Source organism: Lepisma saccharinum, chromosome 3 (assembly GCF_977018435.1).
Source record: "Lepisma saccharinum chromosome 3, izLepSacc3.1, whole genome shotgun sequence".
NCBI lineage: Eukaryota > Metazoa > Arthropoda > Insecta > Zygentoma > Lepismatidae > Lepisma > Lepisma saccharinum.
The window spans coordinates 12,904,007-12,924,007 of NC_139231.1; positions in this window are offsets into that span (position 1 = coordinate 12,904,007).

Below are 20,001 nucleotides of genomic sequence, written 5' to 3' on the forward strand. Positions count from 1 at the left end.
CTATTTTTGGAACGAGTGTTAAAAAATATTTTTTAAAAGTTGGAGGATGTTACCAATTCTATTGCGAAGGTAACACTGAGAGAACAAACATATTTTCAGTGCAAATTCACCTACACTAGGAGACAAAAGCATTGACTATCAATATCATTGACATAAATCAATGGATACAGTTGCAGCTCTCGCACTGGGCAGAAGTGATTAGTAGTGAATATAACAACCAATAGTTTTATATGTGTTTCACATCTGATTCTTCTCCATGCAATAGTAATTGGCCACTCGGCATAAATTATTTTCCAACGTCATAAATAATAAGTTTTATTTTTATAGGTGAAGTGCGATTGGTGCACCGGAACCTCAGCCAGCCTAGGGGAAGTTAAGGGAATCCGGGACCTGGAGCCGTGACCAGTGCTCCCTTTATCCCCTTAAACAACGGACCACAACCCCCCCCTTAATCTAAAGTAGGAACAGTGTGTGTGAGGAAGTGCACTGCATAAGTGACGACAAAAGGTAAGGCATACCGACAAACATTTACTTATGGCCATAAGTTACATAAGGATTACTCATTACTTATGTTCGTGTTGTATGTGCTATGCCGGATTATTATATATGTATATTTTCTTATAACCAATAGTAAGCTTTACATGTCAGAGCTAAATTCATATTCTTCACATATTGCCCCCAACAGTATCTTATGAATCTTATTGTTGCGTGGTTCTTGTGAATCTTATTGTTGGGTAAGTAACCCTATAGCGCTACAGCCCAATATTGGACCCTGGCTTACCTACCGACTGCTGGCCTCCCTCTCACGCGGGCCACCAGGGGGGCGTGGAGATCTGCAGCCAGACTAGGGGGACGGGTGGTCAGCCCGACCGACCCCAGCCGTTGTAGGTCTTCTTGACCGGATTACGCTCACTCACTCGGAGCTCCCCAATTTCCTCACGATGGTGGGTTGCCACCGGTCCTGTACACAGGCCGAAAATTCCCAGAAACTGAACCCGGGATAGAACCCATGCCGTCCCGCAGCCGCCGTCCAAAGCAAGGTGCCTTAGACCGCACGGCCACGGAGGAGGATCTTATTGTTGCGTGGTAGTGTTAAAATAGGAGACTACATTCGCGAAATAGTGCAATAATGCAAAAAAAAAAAAAGTGAAGACGACCTCAATACGTGATTTGCTGAGTGAACTTTTTGTAGAGCTACAGCCATTCCAATTAACGACTGAGTGTGAAAGAGATTTAAATAAAATCAATGTGAACTGAACAACAATATCGAATGAAGGTTGATACAGTACGAACATTGTTATTTATTGATGTCAATGGCCCTACAGTCAGAGTTGCAAACAAGCCGGTTCTTCGAATAATTGTTTTTCCCGATGACATGTCTATTTATGTTTAGGAAAAGGGAAATTTGGCCTTTTTTTTTCAACTACATCTAACCTATTTCCCTTGCAGTTTCAGTTGTGAGTGTAAAGGTTCGTAATACTAAATTTTGGAAAGCAAAGAAATTAAACAACCCGACTAAGAAACGGCAGAAATTTTTTTTCTCAAGAGAAAAGAAAGCCCTTTTTTCCAGTCACTTCCTACTTTACCTAAAGTGGACGATTCTCCTGCCATAAAATTTTCTGAAATGTTGCTAAAGGAAGGACGCCATGCTTCAATGTATCGAAATGTATAAGCCTTTGTTCCAGTGGTAACTCAACTCAAGCGTACTGACATTTGTCGCACTCATACACAAAACATGAAAATCCCCCCCCCCCCACCTCTGAATTTTCTTCAATTCGAACACTGCAGAGAAGCCAGTATTTGAGTGTCTAGGTGCCCCATTTGTTTTGCCGGTCACTGTACATAAAACAATCCCTGAACACGCCAGGATACCTAGAAATCAATGAAGTTGTATCACAAGGAGATGAGCAAGCCCTTCACATCATTCATGTCCTTTATTTTGTGTTTGAAAGAACTTCTGATAATACCTTGTGAACTAGAGTAAAGGTTTGGAAATGTTTTTGCAATTTTTCAGGTTCTTTGAAAAGTTCAGTGTCTGTAGACCTTGACAAAAAGAAGGTTTCTAGTTTCTGTCTGTCTACAACAATGCTTTGTATGTCTTTAAAACGATTGTTCAGCTGTGAGCAAATTTTGTCTATCATCGGCAAGGACGCATTTAGGGGGGCCAAGGGGGTCCTCCCCCCAAAGATTTATCAAGTAATAAAATTAAATAATGAAAAATATATTGGTTTAGCCTTTGTTGTATAGAGTAAGGTGGGGCAAGACTGCGTAGTTTGAGTTCATAATTTTATATTCAAGCTATGAAACTACAGACACACATGAAAAAAGCAATACACATTGCACTATCCTTTGCTAGCTCACAGTAAATTTCCGAAACCTGAATGAACAATATTTCTGCATGAAACAATTACAAAACCGTGACCATGCAAATGCGTAGTCTTACCCGCACCGCGGGGTAAGACTGCGATCAAGTTCGGGTAAGAATGCGCATTTTCTACACAGAGTCACATTTGTATAAAAAGAAACACAAATCACCTTAAAAAGTTCTTCTATCATATGGGATACATTTCTCGTGGCATTCTCACAGTAGGCACAGTGAATCCCGTTCTGCACTTGGGTTAGGAATCGCTAACACAAATCACAAATAAAGGTTCCTGTTTCATACGAGGTGCAATTTTCATGCCACCACTCGTCACATGTAGAACACTGGATCCAATCCTCTACTAGTGGATCGGTGTACTTCTCATTACAACCTGGGCAATTGTACTCTTTCTTCTGGCGTTTTCTCCTTGCTACATCTTCTTCAACAACGATGTTCCGGTTCTGTTTCTCCTGAACTTTCTTCTTACTCTTCTCAGCCAACGAGGCTTCCAAATTGACTTTGAATGGAGATCGAGTTAACACCTAAGACTGCCTTCCCTTTCGTCGTCTGTGTTGAATATGGAAGTGGTGATATCTGGTTAACGGAAATGTGCCCGTATGATCCAATATTGTTAACTCCACTTGTTGAAGGCTGCTCACCTGGAGTTTCAGCCAATGCATGAGCAGCATTTGCCTGCTGTGGCACGTCATTGGTGGATGGTCCAGTATTGTTAACCCCACTTGTTAAAGACTGCTCACCTGGAGTTGGAGCTGATACATTTATCACAGTACTCACACTTTCTCAGTGAAGATGTCTGGAAAGCTGAATGAACGTGCGCAGTCGTGCCCCGTGCTGCATTCCTGAACAAATCACGTGATGCTGCCCAGCCATTGCACAAAGTAATGGAAACTAATACACAGGTGGACCCGGCATTAACACACTTCTTCTACCCATCAACATCGTAATATTGTATACATTGACGTAGTACTCAAAACACATAGTACCAAAATAAATAGTAAACACCCTCAAAATCTTTTCACTTACCTCTCTCAGCACAACGAATTTCAAACGTACCTTCACCACTGTCCACAGCTAGCTACCATCTTGGACGAAGTAACGGTGGCGCAGTGGTGCCAACTGTGTGTGATTTTCACCTCGAAAAACCAGTGAGCAGTCTTACCCGCCGCGCAGTCTTACCACACCTTACTCTAATTTCCTCTGAACTTATTGGAAGACAAGGATTATATTGGGATCACATGGCATTGAAGGACAGGAAGGACTTTTTTTGGGGTCCAGGGGTCCGGACCCCAACGAAAAACTTACCAAGTACTAAAATTAAGTAAAGAAAATATTAGCATTTGTTGCATAATCGATGGCTATTAATTTCCTCTGAACGTTTTAGAAGGCAAGGATTATATTGGGATCATACGGCTTTGAATGACATCACAAAGAAGATTTATCCACACTACTACTCAAAATAATAAGCATAACATATTAATCAGAAACTACCTTTCTTGAAATACATGTAACATAATTTTTGTTATTATATAAATATTCAATTATTCATCTCTTTGACACTAATTTCATTGCCACGGCACTTGTTTTTATGTAAACTATTCCTATCTTAACTACAGGTAAGCTACGTAATGAATATGCGCTGTTATACAGTCTTTTTACCTATTCGTGTAATAATAATCTTATATTAATTTATGTATTGTAATAAGTATTAATTTGAATTAATATAATTATTTTAATTTAAACATTATTATTATTATTATTATTATTATTCATGACATACTTGGTTCGGACCCCCCCCCCCGAAACATTTTTATAGATAGAGGAGAAAGTCTAAATATGGGCGAAGCTTTAAATATGGGTTTTGGAGTTATCAGAGCTCTCGGGTGCTGCAGCCTGGCAGAGGCTAAGGGAACTGGTTATCTTTCAAGGACAAAGGTTGCGGCGCCAATTCGCAAAAGAAAGTGGTGGTCAGTTTCGGCCTTGGACGCTGTTATAGAATTGCGACTTCCGAAAACTTTTTGCAGGTATGTCTTAACTCAGCGTTTTCTGAATTTTCATCTGCTTTGTATAGGTTATGATATTAGCGTAACATAAAACAAATGTCGGCTTTATAATGCCATGATTTGTTTGTGAAATATGTACCACAGAGAGCGAAAATAAATTGAAGAAGGAAAATAGCGTGATGGTCTAAATATGGGCTATGGCATGAGGTCTAATGTTGAGATAACATTTTCAACACGTTTGGATGTTTTTCTTAATTTCGAATTTTCCCATTCCGCGTGATTTTCAAATCAACAGATTATTCATAAATATGAATTTTAGAATGTTTTTGCGATTAATGACTATTTTTTAAAATTTGAATTGCTTTTTGTGATATTGCCACTACTAGCCCATATTTAGACCACAATTTTGAAATACATCATTTTACCATTTTTTTGGAAATTGCTTTTTTTTAAAAAAAATGGAGACCTTGTATACTTTAGCATGCTATTACATTTAAGTATATATTTCATAGATATGCATTTTAAATGCAGGTGCTTGATATATTAATTTTCTTCCTCCGAAAATGACAACATAAAAAGGGGGGCCCATATGTAGACCTTTTCCTCTACGTGTCTGATCATCGGGTACAATACTGATACGTTGAACCATGACGGAGTGGTTAGTACAGCGTGCTACCAGTCCCGGATCCGTATGAGTGTTCCTCGTATCCCTTCACAAATGTCATCATTTCAACACTCATCCTCATCGCCGCAGAGAAGCCGATGTGAAATAACATTATTCAATCAATCAATCTCTCAGAAGAATAGTCGAGAATTTGATACTAATTTAAAACTTTCGTGGTGAAAGGGTTGAAAGGGACAGCCTTTGATTCACTCAAGTGTGAATAGTTGTTCATCCCAGAAACTTGACATTTAAAGGTTAACGAGGCTCTGTCGCCTGAACCTACAGCAAGAATAATCAACCATGGGACTGTGTTGTCCATTCTTTGTGTATGTATGTTGTATAATTGGTGTGGGGATTTTAATTCGAACCTTTATAAACTTTTACTAGCTGTATTTATTTATCCCAATCTTATATTAGACATGAAAATAATGAATTCTAACTATAATGTAAAATGAACTTGGAGTTGAACGGCATTGGAAGTGTCACTATTCATCTCAGCGGCCCCGAAAACTATGGATTCCACACTAATATCGGTCGTTTTACATGTCACCCCCTTCCCACCCCAAGGTCTAGTGCTTTTGACTCATTCTATCTATCTACATAGGGTGACCATAATATTTTGATCCAAAAAGGGGACATCTCAAGTTTGTCAGTTTCTCACCATTTCCGTGCAAACCTTTTAGGCCTAATTATTGCTATTATTTACATATTATTATTTATTAAAGTAGGGATCGCATAAATGATACATCACAAATAATATATGAAATATGATCTCCCGTTGTCAAGAGGTGTTACGGTATGACTTGTATGGTATTCCAGGTCCTTTCTTATCAACTTTTGATGTTAGTTCTACGCTGAAGTTAAGGAGTTCTAGAAGAACCAATCTTCTTGAGAGCAACTTTATTCTTCACCAACCGTTCATAAAACTCCCCACATATCTGACACACAAAGCAAGATTTGTCTCTTCAGTTTGTGTCAGAATGCAGGAATTTCAATTCTAGTTGCAGGTACATATTGAAACTACATATACGCTTCTTGGCCATATCTATTTCTCTACAAATAACGGAACACACACTAAACAATACAACTGTCTGCTCGAACATTCTCGACGACGTTTAAAAAATCTTTTTTTTTTAGCATGAAATGTCTCTCAAATTTAGATTTTGGTTTTCAAGCTAATCCTTAGACTTTTATAAAACGGGACATATTTTGGATTTTAAAAATGTGGACGGGACGACCGGGACACGCCTCTGAAACGGGACTGTCCCGGTCGAAACGGGACGCACGGTCACTAGTGTTGTCCACGGGATGAGACATGTCTCGCCTCGTCTCGTGACTCGTCTCGAAAACGAGACGGGACACGAGACAGGACAAGCTTTTAAAAAATCGAGAAGAGACGAGACTGACCATCTGTCCCGTCTCGTTTTCGAGACGTCGTCGCCTTGTAACTAAGGGTTCCCGGGTTCGATACCTGGTAGAGGCACATGGCATAGTGGTTCGGATTCGACTTTAAACTGTAGGTCCAGTCCCGATTAGCCTTTCTGTGCATAAAGTGGACTTAAAACAACAATTCAACAACAATACATCCAAAAAAGGCTATCCTACTTATTTTTAACACTCTTTCGAAATCCAGCATTATTTCCTATTTTCAATGTATTCAAGCTTAATAATTTTGTTTTAATAGTACTCCAGATTCAAGTACATTACTATAACACCGACTCAGATATCTATTTGTAAAAATATTGTGATAAGAGAACTGTTCTCGATAATTTCTTTGAGTGAGAAATTTATGAAAATATTGTAAATCGTCGTTGGAAAGCACGAGGCCCAGTGCATACTATACCCGCGATTCTCTTATGTTTTGAAAAATTATAATGTATACACCTTCAATTCTCCGTAAAATTCTACACTAATACCAACATGGTTATATATTGGTCACCCTATATCTACGTCAAAAAATAAGCCATCCCAGTGTGGAATTGAAGAAAAAAGAAATAGTTGAGCAAAAGATATATCATTCTAGTGGAGTAGTTCGTTAGAACACCGGATGTGTAGTGAAATCACAGGTCGGTCGTAAGTTCGATTCCCACCACAGGCAAAAAGCTATTTCACCTGAAGACGAGAGAAGAGGCGTTAGGATAACAATAGTTTAAAGTATACAACAATGGATAATGTCCAATTAACATTGCATGGTAATGTAGGACCATTTATATATTCAATGCAGAAATACTTATTTATTACTTGAAGTTTCAGATGCAGTACTGTATTACCATTTGATACTGAAATAGCAAAAATTAAAATAACGCAAGATGGCGCAGTGCCTGAAATTATGTTCAGGCAAGAAAATGTGAAAATTGTATATAAAATTGCTTATATAGTTTATATTTGTTAATTTCCTTTCAATAATGTTTTATAAATGTTATTCTCCAGAACAGAAAGTGCAGTTAGACACTCAAGACTTGATCATTATAATATTATTAAGGTACAAAAGAATGATCGCTGGCCAACAATTAGGTATAGGGGTTAATTAATATTTTTTTATGTGTGTATGAAAATACGTGTATGTATTGTTACTTGATTCTATCTGCTGAATACTAGTTTCTGTCCTCTGACAGAACCAATGTTGCTAGAACACCTCGTAATATCATGAAAACAGGCCTTTTTTATTAATATGTCATAATCAACTCCATAAATCAACTGGAATCCATTAACGCTTAAATATTTACCGTCATTGTTGTATTTCGATAAATACCTACACAGACCATATACACATCGAAAATTATCGCATGCGACTCCATGGCTGTCATCTATTCGTATTTCTCTTTACTTCGTATATTTTTTTACAGCTTAGTAACTCCCCACAATGAACTGCCATGTAAAGGGTCATTTTCTTGTTTAATGTTTAAAAAAATAATAGACAAAGTTAATAGCCAATGCAAGGTTCATGTCTCTATCCCTTTTTGTGCAAAGTCTCGGTACCGGAACTTTTCGAACACCCTGTAGCTGCCACCCTATGGATTATGAGCTCGAGAGTAACAACCGAAGACAGGCTGTATCTGCGGAAGAACATGGCGCGAAAAAAGGGGCCATTGTGCCATAGTTTGCATTGGTATTACTGTTATTATGAGTTTTTTCTCCTTTTGTAGAATTTATTTCGCACTTTCCCCCCTTGCCGCGTTTCTTATCATCCCTGTTCATTTACGGCATGTTTTTTTTTCCTTTTCACGCACACTGGTGGGAAGGAAACATACTTATAACAGTAAATCATTATTGTGGACGACCCCTAAACTTTTCCTCGCCCCACCTTCACGCTTTGATGCAACTTGTCCCGTTCCCGAAAAAAAGGATCCCGAACTTCGAGAACGCAAATCGGCCGGTAACTCCGCACATGGACATTTATGACTCCCAGCCACACCGAGAACTTTGGGGAATGGAGGAGGGGGGGGGGTTACCGTAACGGAAATTGCGTCAGTGCCGTGAAAGGTGGAGGGAGGCAGAAAAAATGACGACGCCATATTCGGTTCCGCGTTGCGACGCAAATTCGAAATCTCTCCGCAGCGTCATTTTCTTCTCGTGGTGACTTTTATTATACATTTTTGCGGCCCGGCGCCATCTTAGCACCGTTGTTCGGCCATTGTGCGTATCGTGGTCAAGGCGATCGTAAAAAGGTCGTATTCTCTTCTTCTCCTGCCACCTGGAAGTATCCGAGAAGGGGGGAAGGACCCCCAGTTTCCTAATCCCCTTTCTAAGACGCGCTTCTTTCTTCTGCAAAGAATAAACAATAAAATGTTTTTTGTTATTATTCATCGGAATGGCAAAAGCATCATATACCTTAACACACCGTGGACACCGGTAAATCATCGAGGTGGGAGATTTCGTAAAGGAAGTTCGGACAGGCAGTGGCCGGTTCTGCCGCATTGGAACATCGTAAAACTGGCGAGAGTTTCATCTCAAAGGTGCGAGCTAATAGCCCCGGTTAGATCATTAAATTCTAGGAACTGGCCACACTGGAGCTGACGGAATGCTTGTTCCGCTTAGGACAATGGCGGTTGTCTTGAACTTGTCAGCACCACGTCGCTTCTTTTAGCGATTATTACCTATTTCGTAATACATCAGTACCACTATTTTCTTCATGGCCCTGCTCATCATTATGATTCATGTATCTATGATGATATTTGAAGTGTAGATGAGGGGGATTTCTCTTTTAGAGTTGCTAATTTTTGCGTTTAGGGATCACTAATGCTGTTTTAATAAAAACTATTATTATTTTTTATTATTATTACCGTATACGATATATATACGTACAATATTATGTATTAACTGTAGAGCTTCTGAGAATTTTTGTGAGCTACCCATCCAGCACTCTCGTCTACTGACGTCACGATACATGTTCTTGTTATTAGCTTAAGCAAGTTAGGCTTAGGACTTTTAGCATAAGTAATTCATTTTTGGTCAAGCCCCGAAAAGTTGCAATGTTAACCTAACAACCAAAGCAATCTGCGCAGAAGTCAGTAGACGAAGGTGCTCAATACGAGGTGCGATAAGTGAGACCCACTGAGTAAGCACACCATTCTACTCCACTTTGCTCAAATTGACACCCAACGCTGAGTTGGGCATAAAATCTTGGATTTGGCAACCTTGATCGGGTTGCGTAAATTTTTATTTTTCTTGTTTTGACGTCTCGCAACCTCCTGACCAAGTTGGAGTTCGGCTTCTTGCAATCGTAAAAAAGTTGCCATAAAAATCAAAATCGCGGCAGCGTGACAAGAAAGATATTCACAAGAAGGGAAGGAGTGCGGAGGGGAAGGAGAGAAGATAAATTTGGTTGCGTAGGAACAAACGTACACATACGAAAAACGCCTCACACGTGTTCACACGTGAGCGTTTGCGAAAGGAGAAATGTTTCTCCTCGCACGAACTGTGAAGGGGTCAGGAGGCGGTAATTGTGAATGATTTACACAGTCGTCAAGTCTCTAGAAGCTTATACAGCAGATGGCAGCACAGTCGTAAATTCGGATCTTAAAAGAAACGCTCTACTGTGTTTCCGACCCATCCTACGAAGCCCGGTGGTGATAACATCCGGGGGATGGAGTTCGGGCTGACTACCACACGACGGGGAATCTCCGATGAGCAAATTGTCTACTGCCTCCTAGCTGTCTTCCCAGATAGATGATCCAATTACAAGTGGATATTGTAATATTGTAGGTTGCAAAAATGTTAACAATATACGTACCTATCTTGATTAATTTTGACAATAATTTAATTTTATCCTGGCACGAGACATTATGACTGTATACATTCCTTTGTCACTCCCCCAAAATAGAACTTATTTCTGACGGAATGTGAGCTACGTCACAGTTTCAGATTTTTTCTGACCCGAGCATTACTGTCAAACAAAGGTCATCCCGAAATTAATGCTTCCACGTAACTCCTCATATCGTTATCGGATTGCAATGAAACTTCACACACATATAATGCGATATGTTACTAATGCACACATGTAACTAAATAAACAACCTGAATAGCAGAGAAAAACAAAGAGCTGTGATCGTTTTCTTGTAAATAGAGGGTTGTCGGGCATCGGGGATCCATAGCAGGTTTCAGGCGGTATATGGAGAGGATGCAATTGACATTAGCAATGTTGGAAGATAGATGAAGAAGTTTCAAGAAGGGGAAACCTCGGTGGCCGGTAAACATCGAAGTGACTGACATGCAACCGCAGTGACGGATGAAAACCGAGACAGAGTGACGATGTTCTGGGACAGAGAGGGTGTCAACTGTGCGGACTTCCTGGAAAGTGGTGCAACTATGAACGATGCTCGGTATGTGCAGGCCTTACAAAAGTTGAGGAACGCTATTCGACGAAAAAGGAAGCACATCCACTCGACAGTGTTGTTTTGCACCACGATAATGCCCGTCCCCACGTGTCAATGGAAACGTCACAGGCTATTGCCGAATTGGAGTGGTCAGTAATGCCCCAACCCCCTTACAGTCCTGATTTAGCCCCACTTGTTTGCCCCTCTCAAAAACAACCTTCGTGTGGATAGCATTTGCAAGACGTGGGAGACATTAAAATTGCTGTGAATGCAGAATCAACCTCGGACTATTTTCCAGAGCGGATTTTGGCATTGGGTTGAACGGTGGCAGAAATACATCTGAAGCAAAGGATAGTATTTTGAATAGCCTTAATAGGTACCCAACTTGTGTATCTATTTTCGCACAAACTTTCCAATTGTTCTTCCTTAACATAAACATTTTACTTTTTACAGAAGACGAGGCACTAATTTCGGGATGACCTTAGTACATGTCACTTCATCACTCTCACAAAATAATTTGCTTTCGTCTGGAGAGACACTATACAGTTATATGTGGCTTACGTCACTCTCTTCAATATAATTTATTTCCTCTAGCACAGGGGTTGGGACAATTTGATATGCCTTGGAAAATATTCAGTGGGGGAAATCTAGTGACTAGCCTTGAAGAACCGGAAAATAATATAATAGCTATTTTGTTTTTCCACAAAGAGCCAAAATTGGCAACCAGAAGGGGGATTTCCCTCATCTCTCCTTCAAATACCACCCTGCTCATATCGCTTGCTCATATAGAATTGTACCTGCTATAAAAGCAGATTATATTCTTCATTTGTGGTGCAATAGTTCGAGAACATCAAAGGTATATTTTATTTAAAGGTTAAGTCCAAACAGTCACTCATGAACCCAGGACGACTGATTTACAAGATTTCCTACCCTGACAGTTGAAAGATAAATTATTTGTCAACTTGTGCTATTTGAAACAATCAGTGGTAGTTTCCGGTCTAGAAAGCCGAATAACAATGTCAATGGGACTCAATATGCTGACGACACGTCACTCAGTATTTTCATGAAGTAAATACAGGCATTCATATCCAAATCTCCATCGAAGGTTAGTAAAAGGAAACGCTTATTGCACTGGGGCGTGAAGATAGGGCTCCACACATTCTGGATCTTGACAATCCTGAAGGAGATATGAGCCTATATCCATTGATTGGACCCAGAGCCTCTTTATGCATAGAGTTGAGTTGGTGTTTCAAGTACACTTTATGCACAGTAAGGCTAATCGGGACTGGACCTAACGTTGAGATGGACCTAAAGCATATCGGCAAGGATTTGAAAGATTGGATTAATCTTACCCAGGATAGGGACAGATGGAAGGCTTGTGTTGCTGCAGCCATAAACTTTAAGAAGGCGTTAAGAAGAAGGTCGGGCTTAAGAAGGCACCTGGAGGTATCAGGTATGCAACACGCACAGCGTGGAAGCACCGGGCTCTGCCATACTTATAAGGCGGCCCGGAGAAGAGATTACGAAAAAAACAAAAAAAAACGAAGAAGGCTTTAAGAAGAAGGTCGGGCTTAAGAAGGCTCTAGAGTTAGTTAGTTAGATAGTTAGAAATTATTTGAATTAAAAAGTAATGATCATTCTTTATTGAACAGCCCACGTATATACCACTCAAGATAGTTGGATTCCGCTTCTCTAACTGTGAAAATGCTTGTTGAAAAATACTTCCGTTGGGTAGCGTACGTAGCCGATGGAGAAAACAAACTTCGGAGAAGAGATCACGAGTAAAGCCGAAGATCTCCGATTAAAAGGCTGGTTGAACTATAGAAAGGACCTTGAAAAGTGGCACCTTCTGGAGGTATCAGGTATGCAACACGTACAGCGTGGAAGCACCGGGCTCTGCCATACTTATAAGGCGGCCCGGAGAAGAGATTACGAAAAAACCCGAATAATACCGATTAAAGGCTGTTTGAACTATAGATAGGAGAGTGAGAAGTGGCACCTTCTGGAGGTATCAGGTATGCAACACACACAGCGTGGAAGCACCGCGCTCTGCCATACCTCAAAGGCGGCCGCACCTACTGCGAAGAGAAGCTCCTAAGGCCCGGGTTCTCAAGCAAATTGGAGCCTCGGAGGTCCCGTGAAGATATTTCACGGTTAATTGCTTTTGGAAATCCGTCCGTCGCGAGGCGGTAAGGCTAGTGAGGGGGCGTGAGGGAAAGGGGGGCACGGTCTAATTGGAAAAGATGCTTCCATCCTTTCCAGAGACTCAAAAACAAGCGACTGGGCCGAGGATGTTCTCCTCTGTAGCCTGGTCGCCATATTTCCTCGCAATTGGGGCTTTAAAGGGCGCCGAAAACTTGTTCCCTTCCCCTTCCACCGTCGGTGACGTCGGGTTTAAATGTCAAGCGGAAACTTCTACCTAGTTTTCTGGGCCGTTTCCTTGCTCATCGGTTTAGCTGCTGTTCTAATATTGCCATAAATAAGAGCTTATTCTGATGCTTCTTCTTGCCCTTAAGGGCGGAATGTTTAAGGTTTCGAAAGGGTACACTCTTTTTGCCGTTGCTTCCTTGCTGATTTATGTAAATATTTAGAATGCTTCTCTATAATGGAAATTTCTACAGGGCACTTCCAGGAATTAGTGTGTACAGTCATGTACATTTCTGGGTTGTAACAAATCCATTGAAAGTTAATAAGATTTTTACAACCCAGAAGTGTCAGTGACTACAATGCCATCTCTTATCGAAATCAGAAAATTGTCACTAGGAGTCACCACTCCTTGCCTGTACAGTCGCAGGCAATAAAAATGGTACAGCTCCTGATATAGTCGCTTCTCTGCAAGGCGTTAGGTGTATTGTCTACCTCTATGGCTGTAGTAGAAGTTGCCGTTGAAAATTTGCTGTTAAAATCCACTTATCGCCGATTAGTTAGGCAACACACATGACGCCTTGCGCAGGGAAGCGAGCATTTCAGGATCTAGTGTGCAATTTTTATTGCCTGTGACTGTACGTAAAAGATTCACAGTTAGGTGCAACTGTTGATTGATTCATTGATTTGGTTAATTTTACTTCACTTTTCTGCCACTTTGGGATAATTGCGGAGATGTGGATGAGTGATGATATGTTGAAATTCATGAAGGGACACTCACAAAGTACACCCATGCCCAAGCCGGGATTCGAACCCGGAACCCCTGTCTTAGGTGCTACTGTATCGACTATAAAGTCAAACTTTGTTTTTGCTCTATTTTGCAGAAAGGCTAAGCGGGACTGGACCTACAGTTTTACACGCCGATAGAGTTACCACTACATCACTGTAGGTACTACGCCTGTAAAAGAGAACAATAAGCGTTCAATGAAGTAGAAGAAAGCGCCGTGAGATGCACAGTTGTTTCTTCACACGAGCAGACGGAATGTGCAATAGTCTCCTTCCTCCTACGCAGAACAGTGGAAAGCGTTGAGTGGGGAGAGCATTCTCTGCTGCGAATATAAAAGAATGAGCAGTGACATGAGCTGTAGTTTCCTGCACCTGCGCAGAAGAACGAAGGGCGTTGGGTGGGTGGAGCATTTCTACTGCGTCAAGTGAAAAAAAATGCGCAGTGACATGCGCTGTAGTCTCCTGCGCCTGCACGGAAGAACGAAGGGCGTTGGGTGGGTGGAGCATTTCTAACGCATCTTATGAAAGAATGCGCAGTGACATGCGTTGTAGACCCCTGCGCCTGCGCAGAAGAATGACAAGCGTTGAGTGGGAGAAGCCTTCTCTGTTACATCATAGAATACTCAGTAGTTCCTGCGTCTCTGCAGAAACATATACAGCTTGCAGGAGATTTCTCGGCCTCGTTGAATACCAGATTTCAGTTGATGTCACAAGAAATATTGCGCAGCCAATAAGCCACGAGGGATTCTGTACACTTGGCTATTATTCAAAACCTAGCCGAAGAAATCTGGAACGTACACAGTACATGTATTCGTCTTTTCTTTTTACTGCCAGAGATGCATTCGCATATTTCTAGAGAACCGAAATCGTACCTCTGATCTAATCCTAAGCGTCTGGAACATTTCCCTTCCACATTCTTTTGTTTTTTTCAAACGCAGACAGCCGATAGCATCTCAATCTTCCTCGGTGCTAGTCTGTGCAATTTCAGCTTTCAGATAACGAAGATTTACAGGCGATTGTAAATACAGGGAAAGAAAGATAGGTACAGGGAGGGAGAGACGGATTTCTTCATCGTGTGGTCAGTTGGACACAGAAAGTGTAAGGGAGGATTACTTTAAGTTGCATTAAACGCAACGAAAGATAACATTTAGTTCAAAGCGATTTATTGGGTCATTTGTCTTACGTGTAAATTGTCCAACTCTCCTTTAATTTACGTGAGACATTTTCGCATGGGAAATCAGTGGTGGTTACCAGTGTGCGGTTGTCATGGTAACAATGAGTTTCACCATAACGAATGTAACTACACAGGGGAAGCTTATATCCCATTATAATTTAACCAAAATTTTGCAAAGTACTTTTTTCAAAATACGTACATCAACAAAGATACCTGTTGTTTAGGAATCCTGAGTCTTGGGTCATTATAAATTATCTCTCTCATTATAAAGTTATATAACGAATATGTAGCTTATAATAACTGTTTCAATACCTTGTAGGGCCTCCCCGATGGCGCAGTGGTAACATCGTCGTCTCGTAATCTAGGGGTCCCGGATTCGATACCCGGTGGAGGCACATAGTGGTTTGGATCCCACTTTAAGCTGTAGGTCCAGTCCCGATTAGCCAAACTGTGCATAAAGTGGACTTAAAACACAAATTCAATCCATCAATCAATACCTTGTAATGCTATGGACATTACATTACAGTTGTGCCTCGCCGATGGCGTAGTGGTACCGTCGTCGCCTTGTAATAAAGAGGTCAGACGGTGGAGTCACATAGTGGTTCGGATCCCGCTTTAAATTATAGGTCCAGTCTCGATTAGCCTATATTTGAAAAAAGTTGGACTTAAAACCTCAAAAATTAGAGTAGTGTACTGCATATCTTTGGATTTTTTTTACTGTTTTTTCTGTATAGTGTGTTTTACACAACCAACATCAGAAAGACAATTTCATAGACTAACCTTTAGGTGTTAACGTTACTTATTATTAGACTGGATAGGGAAACCTTTAGATGCCAACCTGACAACGAGATTAAAAAAATAATCAAGTTATCAACAGTCAAAAAGTATCCATGGCAACAGATTAAAATGGAGCTTATAAGAATGCTGTGAACTAAACCTTCTATTAAGGTTAAATCGTTCTCGCAATACGACATGCATTGCTTTATGTACACGAGAAGAAGTTTAATTCAGTTATAATTGCAACCGATTCAGCCTCTGTTCTAAATTCTTTACAGTTTGAATCATGGTCATGTCATACAGAATGGTACATTGTTAACATAAGAATACTCACACTGAAATTAACAAGATTGGGATATGATATCAACTTTATTTGGACACCTGGACATTCATTAATAGAAGGGAACAATATAGCAGATACTTTGGAAAAATATGCAGCGAATCAAACAATCCATCGGCCGCTTTCAATAAAGTTTCCGTCCGTAGTTTTGGAATCACGCACTAAAAAAATTCTATTTACTGACAGGCAAAGCTTGTGGACAAATACTAGCACTCAATGCGGTAAGGCCTACTATTCTATACAAGAAAGAATTCCAAAGGAATGTTGGTTTAAACAGATTCAACTCTCCCGGAGTTCCCTCACAACTATAATCCGCTGCAGGTTAAATCACACTATCGCCGCAGCTCACCTTTACAAGAAGAATTTAGTGACTTGACCAGTTTGTTTGTGCAATGAATATACTGCAACTCCAAACCACATTATACTTCAATGCAAACTTTATGAAACTTACAGAGAACTATTTTTACAGGAATTGTACAGGAGTGGACATCAATCGCCACTGACACTGCCTTGTTTACTGACTTCTCCTTCATCCTCGATAATCAATATTCTTACAAAATATCTTAATAAGTCGAATATAATTCTGTAAAAGTGTAATGAAATTTGGAAACTATTTATTATGAAAGGAATAATTGTGAGTAAATATTATGTGCATACATGTATATAATACCAATTGTTAAATTGTTAACTGGTGCATGGATTTTGTTCACAACCAATAAATATTTTATAAAAAGATAACAAAAAGTTAAATCGTTTGTTTCTTTTAGTGCGACTTGAGATTATCTGTGTCTTTTGATCATGACGTTACGAGCGAAGGATAATTCATCGTAGAGAAGTGAATATACGCAAGTTTCATGAAAAATTACAGGTGCTTAGAGGTGCCGTATGCTAGTTCCGGCGTCAACACGGCACATATTCCATCTGTAATGAATGGAGGACTAAAAGTGGTAAACGTTGTAAGTGCCAAAAACGAAAGTGTTGGGAAATCGCATCGTTCAGCACATCAGCCCGTAAGAACGTTCACACTAGTGCCTCTTTACATGCCCTTTGAACTACTTAGAGTGCTCCCAGCCACATTTCACGTTTACCACAATAGCGCAGAGTTTAACGTGGAAAACGGTGTTTAAATTATTGTGGCACTTACAGCTTTTACTAATTTTAGTCTTTAATTTCAGCACAGGTCTAGGCTGAGATGTCACTGTTGACCTGCATAACATCTGCAATTCTGCTTCCAATTCTTCTACAGGGTGTTTCCTTCAACCTCGGCCTCTGATTTTACATAACGTAATGAAATTTGCAACGGACATATCTTAGTGTATAAGAATCATGATGACGTCACAGCGATTGTTGGAAGTGGTCGCCAATAGCATCAATGCATGCCTGCACACGCCTCTCCATGTTACAAAATGTAGCCACGAACACATCAGGAGTCACAGCGTCAATTTCCCTCCGAATTCTGTCTTGCAGTTCCATTATAGTCCGTGGCTTGTTACAATATACCTTTCCTCTCAGCATACTCCATAGAAGAAATCCGATAGGATAAGTTCAGGCGATCTGGGTGGCCGAGGTCCTTTGTCAATTACACGATCTTCAAAGAAGGACACAATTTCTTGCATGCTGGCGTTGGAAGTGTGGCAAGTGGTTCCATACTGCTGAAAATAGCCATTACGGAGTTCTTCGTCATCCAACAGTTTTGCAAACTCGTGGAAGATTCCCACGTGCACTTCTGTATCCACTGTTGTGTCGAAGTAGATGGGGCCAATCTATCAAAGGTGCATTATGACCAATAGTTTGATTTTTATAAGTGAAAATAGGGGCCGAGAGCGAGTGAAACATCATGTATGTCACGTGGTCGTGGAGGAACGTAGAGGGCAATTTTCAAAGATCGCCATGTGAAACAATAACATGGTGTAATGTCCGGCGACCATGTTGGCCATGCAATTGGTCCTCCACGTTGCGGTAGGTGCTGATTCTTCAAGTCAGCCTCCTGCCACCGACGCCACTGTCACACAGCGTGTGAAAATGCTACACAAACTTGGAGAATCGTGCGAAGTTCTAATGGCGAATCTGTCATTAAGTCATAAGTACGTACTTATAGCAAAAAAATCATTACATGTATAATGTTGATATCATGTTACCATAAGAACAATAAGAAATTGAATCTCATTTTTCGCGATTGTTGTCGTTGCCATCAATTACTTTTGACACATGAACTTCCCAAATTTCAAACGCCCATTTTATCTCAAAGGAATCAGCTCGACCCTCTCTATCGATTTAATTATTCCGCTTCAAAATCGGGGAGTTAATTTATAAAGAACATGTATGTATCAGAAAACATGTATACTGCTTTTCCGGATTCTCTGGAGTAGCGACGCGCAGAGGGGAAAGCTTGTGGGCGGGGCCAGACTAGGTGGGGAAGGGTGCCTGATGAAAGCAACGAAGTGCTGCGCGGTGTAACGGCCGTAAAGCAAAACGCTTTCTGCTGCCAATTTCTTCTTTTATTCTTAACAATGGCCAGTGTATTGTTTTACACAAATAACAAATAATATTGCACGTTTATTTGTCTTTTGATGCTACGAAGAACGAAAAAAAATTAAAACAAATTTAAACATACATTTTCAAAAAACATGCAACTAACCACAAACTATGAAACATCATGTATCAAAATGTGTTTTAAACAAGTCTGAAAAACATGTTTAAAACACTTTGTTTTAAACGTTTTAAACATTTGTAAAAAACAAAGCCATGTGTTTTAAACTTTTCAAACATGTTGTTCTCGAACACATTCAACACTATGAGGCACTCTCCTGAATTCAGAGTTCCCCTAGACTTGCGAGCTGACATGTTTACTACAGAACTACTGGACCGCGAATGAGCAGTCGAGTCGCCCCTCCCGTGGATGCCCCTCCCCTCCGCGCGTTCATTGGACGAGGCGCATACCCTTCAACATGCGCACAGAACGCGTTCGCGTTCTCTTACTCCAGAGAATCCGGGAAAGGAATATAGTGTGGGGCACCACAGCGTATAGAGGTTACAAAAGCGAATGGAAGGTCGTTCAACGATCAGCAAGACATTTGTGCATAAAGAAAGTGGTAAATAGCTGGAGAACGGTAAATCTGCCTGAATGTGCTTTCGTTCTTCTTGAATATTGCGCGTTCGCTCGGTTGTAGTTGGCGCATGCGCAGTAGCGTCAGCAAAAATGGCGGCAAGCAGTGTGTATGTAGCTATGAAGCAGCGGTCTGTAATCAATTTACTTGTGAATAAGAACATGAAGCCAGCCGAAATTTTGAGAACATTGCGGGCACAGTATGTGGAACAAACGCTGTCACGGGCAAGACTGTATGGATGGGGTTGACAGCTATGTGAAGGACGAGAGTTCGTGACGTATGAACCGACTGCAGTGACGTCAATGTTATCCACGAGGATTTTTCGGTGCGAGGTACTACGATTAATGCCCAGTATTATTCCACATTACTCAAGGGCACCGTCTGAAATGCCATTCGTAACAAAGAACCTGGATTGTTGTATAAACATTCCATTCTCTGCATGACAATGCCCGGCCGCACTTGGCCATTTTGAAACTATCCACTCTGACCAATAAGCGCTGGGATGATTTTCCTCACGCCCATTACATCCCGGACTTAGCCTCCAGTGATTAACACTTTTTGGGCACCTTACAGACCATCTAGGAGGGAAG